Source organism: Apodemus sylvaticus, chromosome 12 (assembly GCF_947179515.1).
Source record: "Apodemus sylvaticus chromosome 12, mApoSyl1.1, whole genome shotgun sequence".
Lineage (NCBI taxonomy): Eukaryota > Metazoa > Chordata > Mammalia > Rodentia > Muridae > Apodemus > Apodemus sylvaticus.
The window spans coordinates 26,426,013-26,432,029 of record NC_067483.1 but is presented as its reverse complement, the minus strand read 5'-3'; the positions used below and the strand labels follow the sequence as shown (position 1 = coordinate 26,432,029).

Here is a 6,017-nt window from a genome sequence, read left to right as displayed (position 1 = left end):
AGAAGAGAGAGAGAGGGAGAGAAAAAAGAGAGAGAGGGAGAGAGAGAAGAGAGAGAAAGGGAGAGAGACGAGAGAGAGACGAGAGAGAAGAGAGAGAGGGAGAGGAGAGGGAGAGAGAAGAGAGAGGGAGAGAGAGAGAAGAGAGAGAGGGAGAGAGAGAAGAGAGAGAGGGAGAGAGAAGAGAGAGGGAGAGAGACAGAAGAGAGAGAAGAGAGAGAAGAGAGAGGAGAGACAGAGAAGAGAGAGAAGAGAGAGGGAGAGAGAGAAGAGAGAGGAGAGAGAAGAGAGAGAAGAGAGAGGAGAGAGACAGAGAAGAGAGAGAGAAGAGAGAAGGAGAGACAGAGAAGAGAGAGAAGAGAGAGGGAGAGAGAGAGAAGAGAGAGGAGAGAGACAGAGAAGAGAGAGAGAAAAGAGAGAGAAAAGAGAGAGAAGAGAGAGGAGAGAGAGAGGAGAGGAGAAAGACAGAGAAGAGAGAGAAGAGAGAGAGGGAAAGAGAGAAGAGAGAGAGAAGAGAGAGAGAAGAGAGAGAAGAGAGAGGAGAGAGAAAAGAGAGAGAAGAGAGAGGAGAAAGACAGAGAAGAGAGAGAAGAGAGAGAGGGAGAGAGAGAAGAGAGAGAAGAGAGAGGAGAGAGAGGAGAGAAGAGAGAAGAGAGAAGAGAGAGGAGAGAGGAGAGAGAGAGAAGAGAGAGGGAGAGAGAGAAGGGAGAGGAGAGAGAGAAGAGAGAGAGGGAGAGAGAGAAGAGAGAGGAGAGAGAGGAGAGAGGAGAGAGAAGAGAGAGAAGAGAGAGAAGAGAGAGAAGAGAGAGGGAGAGAGAGGGAGAGAGAGAGAGAGAGAGAGCGCAGAGAGGATTCGGAACAGTGTGGAGACCTGGAGTCCAGGGAAAGCAGTGGAGGGGGTGGCGGGCTGTGCTACACCCGGCGAGGCAAAGCACAATGGGAGATGGAACTCGGGACTACAGGGTCCCCTGTCCCTTACCACAGAGTGTACATCATCAGAGGGACATGGGGATCCATCGGGAAAGACGGCCAGATTCTGAGGCGGTCCCTTTGCAAGCTGAAGAGATGGCTCCGTCAGGAAACTGCTTACAGACAAGCACGGGCATCCACCTGAGTTAGATCGCAGAAGCCGCGTGTTTGATTTTTGCTTTCTGTTTTCATTTTAGGAAGAGATGGCAGCTTTCTGTTGTAAGCTTGTCTCTGGAGAGGAGGAATCATGCAGATCTGTGGGGCTTGCTAGCCGGTCTGCTCATCTGGGGAATGACAGCAGAGGTTGTCTTCTGGTCTCCACACACATGTGCACCTGCAAAAACATGAACACACACACACACTAAAATACATTTATGAGCACATACGTAAATCAAAGGCAACTCTGGTTCCACTTTGCAGGGAGCACTCCAGCATCCTGAGACCTGACAGCCGGGGTCCTGGAAGCAGCCCTCCCGGGTTACCAAGGCCGGGCAGAGGAAGCACTGCACACACGCGCTGCCTCTTAGCCTCCCTTCCCAGAGCTTGCAGGCCCTCGTTGCTGGGCAAATCAAAATTGTGAGATGTGGCTTCTGCTGCTCATGGGAGGTCTACAGAGAGAGCAGAGAGGCTCGGGGCCTTCAGCCCTCGGCACGTGGTAGCACAGGTGTGTGCTCACGGTTAGACGTTGAATGCTGGGAGAGAGGTGGTTCAGGAGGACACTGGGGTGGATTATTGGGGACTAGGAATTTATTAGATTTATTAGCACAATGGACAGACAGACAGACAGACAAAGAGGGGCAGCAGCATGGCAGGGCTCCAAGGAGAGTTCAAGCACCATCACCCCAAAACAGATAGCATGGAGGGGTCTCTAAAGAAGAGAGAGCCCACAGGGCAGACGTGGGGTCTGCTCTGACATCTTCTGGAAACGGGGGGGGGGGGCCCCGGGAAGGTTGACAGCCCAGCTCTCTGACTCCCGTGCAGCAGGCTGGGGAGGGAGTGACAAGCAGGAAGGCCTGATGATACCTGAACCCCAAGATCCTTCCAGTATGAGCTAGAGGTGGGGAAGCCTGCCCGTGTCTGCGGTAGGAGAACAGCTGCAAAGCAGAGGCTAGAGACCCGTAATGTTTAAGGTTACGCATGTCTGTCTGTCCGTCCATCCGTCTGTCTGGTAGAAGGAATGGAACACGTATGCATGCGTGTAGAAGTCAGTTCTCTCCTTCCATCGTGTAGGCCCCGGGGATCCAATTTATTCTGGTTGTCGGGCTTGGTGTCAAGTGTCTGTCTGATCCACACTGGTCCATCTCACGAGCGCTCTTCTCCACAAGTTTCGAAGTAACATTAGGTCCTGTGGATTACGAAGGAACCTTTTCATTTTTTTCAAAAGCCTTTCTGGAAAGCAGTAAACCTTCTCCTCTGACACCCGAAGGATAGTATGATTTTTAATGTCTGTATATGTTTGTTTATATGTATAGCGATGTGCTTGCATGTGTGTGTTCATGTGTGTGGGAGTCAGAGGGCAGCCCTGATGTCCCCCCCAGGAAAGCCGTCCAGGTCCTTGGAGACGGGGCCTCTCTGGCCTGCAGTTCACCTGCTTGCTGATGTGCTGGGCTCGGGCTTCCGGGACCCTCCAACTCTCTCTGCCTCCCCAGTGCTGGGACGGGGGCTGCCAGCATGTGCTACCACACCTTGCATTTTAATGTGAGTTCTGGGTGTTGAATTCAGGGTCCTCTACTTGTAATCCAGGAACTAGAAAATTCTACCCAAGCATCCTACCCTGATCTATGCCTCCAGTTCCTATAACCAATTTGTATTGCTTAAAGCCCACTGCATTTAAAAAAAATAAAAATAAAAGTTAAACCAGGTTTATGTGTTTAGCCACGTAAGTGCTCACAGAGACCAGAAGAGGGCGCTGCAGCGAAGCTGGATCTCCAGGTAGCAGTGAGCTGCTGTAGGCTGGTGCGGGGAACTGAACTCAGGTCTCTGCAAAAGCAGTATGCACTCTTAACTGCTGAGCCATCCCCCTCTCCACTCCCCAATATCTTATAAGACTTGTGATTATCTGGAAGCCCCTCCAGCTGTGGCGCCGTATTAAACATCTACAGAGTGATAACGGAACTTGGACTGAACACACTGGGGGCGGGGAGGGGTGTCACCAGGCCGACCTGAGCCCCACTCTCAGCCGCTGCTCCCTGTCCTCAGCCCAGCATGGACTGAACACGGGGACACGGCACGCGGCCTTTATTCTGTTTGCTGCTCATGATGGTTAATTCTAACCGACAGTCCGGTGGGAGCTGGAACCGCTTAGGAGTCGCACCTCGGGGGCTTCTGTGAGGTCGAGACTGAGGAGCAGAGGGAGGACCTGTCCTTAGGGCAGGAGCCATTGCCAGCGTACAGCCCAACCGTGAAGAGGCCCTCGGCATGTCGTCCAAGTGCCTTCTAAATGTCTGTGGTTATGCCTGTGGATTAGCGCCGCTCTCAGCTTCCTGAAGTGGGCAGCTGTTACTGCAGAGACTCCGAACTCGTCCCAGGAGCAAGAGTAAGTGAGTACTGAAGGAAGGAAGGAAGGAAGAAAGGAAGGAAGGAAGGAAGGAAGGAAGGAAGGAAGGAAGGAAGGAAGGAAGGAAGGAGAGCCGGGAAATGCTGTCTTCAGGTCATGACACGCTCAGTGCGCTAGTGAACTCACTACAGCTGTGGTAACCAGCAGAAGCCCCATCAGCATGCCAGCAGGCACCGCTGATGGCACAGAGAGGTTAAAAAAAAAGCTGGGGAAGGAGAGAAGATAAAAAGGAAAGTCCTTTTGGGGGTGTCTAAGAGAAGTGGAAGGGGGAAGCTGGGGTTCAGATAATCAAAATGCATTATTTACTTGCATAAAATTGTCAAAGAATACAGAATGTTCTATTACAAAATAAATAAAAAAGAGGCCCAAGGAAAAAATCACTGTGCCTGCCTGCCTCTGTTTCTTGCTGGTGAATGCATCTATCCTGCTGTTGCTGTTGCCACTGCCACTCCGTCCTACGCTGACATCGGAGCCTAGCTTCTTCAGCCTTCCCCTGTGGACGGAAGTCCAGTGCCCCATCCAGGGATCCTCCAGGCCCTCAGCTCCAGATGAGGCGTGCCGTCCTGGGGCGAGTATCTGTCTGGCAGCCATTACTGGACGGCCCAGCCTGTCATGTAAGCCAATTTAATGAAGCCCTTTAAATAATATATATTCATTTTTTTTTGTTCTTGGTTCTAATACACCGCCTAAGTGTGAGTTTCTTAGCTGTCAAAGTAAGTGAGGGACAAGCAGGGGGGTTTCTACAAGGCATGAGCCTGGCTCGGTAGTATTTGAGGAGATTCAGCCTTCAGGAAGAAAAGAGGGGATGTCCCCTTCCTCAGACGAATTCTCATATTCTTGCCACAGGTAGGTGTCCCTGTGCCTCCAAAGTTCTGACGCCTGGGTACAAGAGGGCAGCTCCCAGATGGCTGCCCCGCTGGGCAGGGACGACCCGGCCATTGGTTAGGGAAGCAGTTTACCTTAGCACCTCACAGCCCCAAACAATGGCGGTGCACAGCTGCAGCGACCGACCGAGCCAGGAGCGCTGGCTGGGGAGCTCCGAGAACTTGCTCATGACCTTCAGTCTTCAGCTTTGAAAAATGATCCTCAGTCTACGAGCAGGGCATTCTGAAAGATGTTCGCTTATCCTTCACGCTCTAGAGGTCGGCGAGATGGGGGCTGGGGAGGGTGGCTCAGTGGGCAAGGGCGTGCGGTAGTCCTGAGGGTCCAGCTGGGATCCCCAGCACCTACAGTGCGCGCACACCCGCAACCCCAGCACAGGCAGAGAGGTGGAGGCAGGCAGAAAACAGAGAGTTTAGCCAATCAGTGAACACCAGGTTCAGAAAGAGACCGTCCCCAAAACAGAGGAAGGCACCACAGGTCAACTTCTGTCCCCTTCACAGACACACACATCTGCGCACACACTTGCACACACACACACACATACACACACGCACGTGCGCGCACGCATACACGTGCACACACACCAGCAATAACAGAGACACAATATGCAAGTCGTGCAACAGCTTTAGAATAATCAGGTCCTGGCTTTTAAATGAAATCAAACGTCAGACACTAGCCACCCTGCCACCACTTCTGAGCACTGGCAGTGCCACTACGGTCACAAGCTAAAGGATTTGACTTTGAGCTAAAGAACTCCAAGGCCAGCCACAGGCAGGTGGACCAGCCACCCACTCTAGTGACGAACAGGTGACTCACAGGCTCTGCCCACAGCTTCCGGTCCCTGGCAGGCTCTGCTGCCACCTGGTGGCCGACAAGGGCAGACAGGCACCCACGGCTGCCTGGCCTCTGGAAGGAAGGAGGGGTAAAAGTTCAGGGAGGTATCACTGGAGGACAGGGTGGGGCAGCCAACAGCTGCTCCTGAGCTGCGGATCTAGAAAATTCAAACCGCCAAAGCTGACCTTGCAAGACTATTCTACCCAGAAACCACATTTGGCCTCTCTCTGTAACCATTTCTTCTCTTCCTGAACGTGAAGCAAGGTTTGCCCAGAGAACAGAGGAAGTGTCACTTGTTCTGTTGTTTGAAGGAGCTACTGTTCCTAACTGGAAAACTAAGCAGTCAGAATAGATATCAGGTCACGTGCTCTGAATCACTGCACCCAGGCAGAACGAGTTCAGAGACGGAAACAGAAAGGCAAGAGGTTCTTGGAAAACCAACGCGTCCTTCCTGGGCTCTGAGGACATTCGGGCCGTTAGGAGCTGCTTTGACTGGCAGACAACGGCAAGCAGGGTGGTAGATGTGCCTACCTCACCAGAAGTCCTGGCATCATAAGTGCCTGCTTGTGTGGTGTGGTGTGTGTGTGTGATATGGTGGTGAGAGTGGTGGTGGTGTGGTGTGTGTGTGTGTATGTGTATGATGTGGTGGTGATGGTGGTGGTGATGGTGGTGGTGGTGTGTGTGTGTGTGTATGTGTATGATGTGGTGGTGATGGTGGTGGTGGTGGTGTGTGTGTGTATGTGTGTGTGTGTGATGTGGTGAGGGTGGTGGTGGGGTT

The 6,017-nt window shown here is 52.5% G+C and overlaps 1 long non-coding RNA gene across 1 annotated transcript; it reads right to left on the bottom strand.

Moving 5' to 3' along the window:
• Window positions 1–827: 827 nt before the first annotated feature.
• On the bottom strand, window positions 828–4,758 carry LOC127697320 (uncharacterized). Its single transcript, XR_007980446.1, has 3 exons — window positions 4,483–4,758; window positions 1,990–2,311; window positions 828–1,300 (listed from the first exon to the last, which is right to left on the bottom strand). It is a non-coding gene; the product is annotated as an uncharacterized LOC127697320 (long non-coding RNA).
• Window positions 4,759–6,017: the final 1,259 nt, after the last annotated feature.